The sequence below is a fragment of the Scylla paramamosain genome, chromosome 5 (assembly GCF_035594125.1).
Source record: "Scylla paramamosain isolate STU-SP2022 chromosome 5, ASM3559412v1, whole genome shotgun sequence".
Taxonomy (NCBI): domain Eukaryota; kingdom Metazoa; phylum Arthropoda; class Malacostraca; order Decapoda; family Portunidae; genus Scylla; species Scylla paramamosain.
The window spans coordinates 12,959,192-12,961,691 of NC_087155.1; the positions used below are offsets into that span (position 1 = coordinate 12,959,192).

Below are 2,500 nucleotides of genomic sequence, written 5' to 3' on the forward strand. Positions count from 1 at the left end.
AGAGAGAGTATGAGAGAGAGAGAGAGAGAGAGAGAGAGAGAGAGAGAGAGAGAGAGAGGAGAGTATGAGAGAGAGAGAGAGAGAGAGAGAGAGAGAGAGAGAGAGAGAGAGAGAGAGAGAGAGAGAGAGAGAGAGAGAGAGAGAGAGAGAGCATGTGTGTGTGTGCGCGCGTGCGTGCGTGAGTGAGAGTGTGTGCGCGTCTGTGTGTATGTGTGTTTGAGTTTTTTTTTTTTTCGTGTGTGTGTGTGTGTGTGTGTGTGTGTGTGTGTGTGTGTGTGTGTGTGTGTGAAAGGAATGCAGTAAATTAATTCCTTTTTTTAAGCCAAGATGAAAAAGCGTCGCTTGTGTCACGCAAGAGTCGAGCATCAACAGAATGGTCTGCGTGGGATACTCTCCTCTTCCTCTCCGCTTCCTCCTCTTCCTCTTTCCCTCTTCCTCTTTAATTGGTTTGCGTAGGATTCTTTCCTCTTTCCCCTCTTCTTTTATTGGTCTACAGTGAATTCTTTCCTATTTTCCCCTCCCCTTCCTTTTATTCTTCCTATTTAATTGGTGTGCGTGGGATCCTCTCCTCTCCTCTTCCCCTCCACTTCCTCTTCCTTCTTTCTCTTTCACTTGTCTGCGTGTGATCCTCTTCCCTCCTCTTCTTCCCCCCTCCGCTTCCTCTTCCTTCTTTCTCTTTCACTGGTCTGCGTGGGATCTTCTCTCCTCCTCTTCCCCATCCACTTCCTCTTCCTCCTCTTCCTCTTTTATTGGTCTGCGTGGGATTCTCTTCTCCTCCTCCTCCTCCTCCTCCTCCTCCTCCTCCTCCTCCTCCTCCTCCTCCTCCTCCTCCTCCTCTTTCTTTGATCAGTGTTGAATTCTCTCCTCTTATTCCTCTTCCTCTTTCATTGGTCTGCTTAGGTTTTCCTCCTCTCCTCCCCTTCCTCTATCATTGGTCTGCGTGGGATTCTGTCTTCTTTCTCATCCTTCCTCTGCTTCCTCTTCCTCCTCCTCTTCCTCTTCCTCTTCCATTCGTCTGCCTTGAATTTTCTCTTTTTCTCTTTCCTCTTTCACTTATTCTTTCAGCCCTTCCATACATGTAGTGAAGCTGTTTCAAAATGCATAAGTGGAATACTACAGTGTATGGAAAGCGAGAGGGAAATGTAAAGGAAGAGGAGTAAAGATAAAAGCACGCCTTGAAAACCAGAGGAAAGGCATGGGGCCGGAGGGAGGGAAGGAGGCAGAAGGATTGGGTGTGTAAGGAGCGCAGATACTCCAGGGGAGGGGAAGTTGGGGGAGAAGAGAGAAGTGGGAGAAGAGAGAAGAAGGGGGAGGAGAGCCTCTTTCTCGGCAGGGTGACTAAGACACGTGGGGGAGTGTGGGGCGGAGGTGACGTCTGCGGGAGGCACATGAGTAGAATGGGAGGAAGGAGGAGGTAGGCTGGGGTTGGAGGGAGGAAGGGATAGGGGAATGGGCTCCTGAAGTGTTCCTGGTGTGACATTTTTAGGCGTCTGCGCGAGCTGCCAGGTGAGGAGCCCTACCAGACAAAGGGGGGACAGAGGGGCCTGAAGAAGCAGCAAGGGTAGAGGGAGGAGGAGGTGGTCTTCTAATCCCCCCAGCCCTCCTTCCCCACCACCATTACCTAACCCTGCCCCCATCATCACCGCCAGTAGTCGAGATGTCGGTAGAGGTAGCGGCCGCGGCAGTGCTAGTGAAGGTAACTGAGGTGCTGAACGAGGAGAGTCACTAGCCAAGTGGAACCAGCTCTATTGTGGGAAACCAGTCAGCAGCAAACCCCCCTTCCTTCTCCTCCACAAGCTCTCGCCTCCTCCTCCTTCCTCCTTCCCTCCCTCCTCGTCCCCAGTTACCCCCTCCCCTCAAGTGTGTCGTGGGGCCCAGCACCTTCCTGGCCCGTCTTAGCGTCACAGTGGTTCACGTTGGCCTCTCCTCAAGATGGTGTAGTGTCTCGTCCTCGCAACACCCGTCGTCGTCCTCGCGTTGTCTGTGACGAGTCTGTGTGTCCCTCCCGGAGACGCCCATAAGGTTGGTCTTGACTTGTTTTGTTTACAGACTCTTGTCATAGTATTAGCTGCGGCGTTGCCAAATCGGCGTCATCGCTAGGCTTGTGGCGACTCTTTCCCCCTTACTTGACTGAGACACACACTGTAACACACACTGAATAAGCCTGTGCACCGCCCCCGAGATGTGGCGAGCAAGTGATGTGGTGAAATAACCTTGCTAACACGGCCATTAAGCTCAATGTGTGTTAGAGATTCCTCCTTACATTTCGTAGTAGCTTACTCCAATGCGTGAGAGTGCCATTGAATGAGTGGGGGAGGTGCCCTCTACTTGCCATCAAAATATTTTTACATCAGGCCTCAAATCGAAGGGACAGAGCTCCAGGTATCTTTATGCTATCCAGTAGACGTACATAAGCATGAATTCATACTAGAAATATAGATGTAAAGGTGAGAAATGGCAAAACGACATTTTGAAGGCGAGAGTGTATTCCCCTTACGCT

The 2,500-nt window shown here is 51.1% G+C and overlaps 1 protein-coding gene across 4 annotated transcripts in view; it reads left to right on the forward strand.

Moving 5' to 3' along the window:
- LOC135100535 (AT-rich interactive domain-containing protein 1B-like) overlaps positions 1-2,500 on the forward strand; it is a 61,386-nt gene that overhangs the window by 9,759 nt on the left and 49,127 nt on the right. Inside the window, exon 1 of one of the 4 annotated variants that reach the window (XM_064003519.1) lies at positions 1,230-2,022. The exons of 2 other annotated variants lie outside the window; for them this stretch is intronic. The gene's annotated coding sequence lies outside the window, so the exon portion shown is untranslated. Of the gene's footprint in view, positions 1-1,229; positions 2,023-2,500 lie in introns of those variants that run through there. One more of the 4 variants, XM_064003517.1, reaches the window with a different exon arrangement.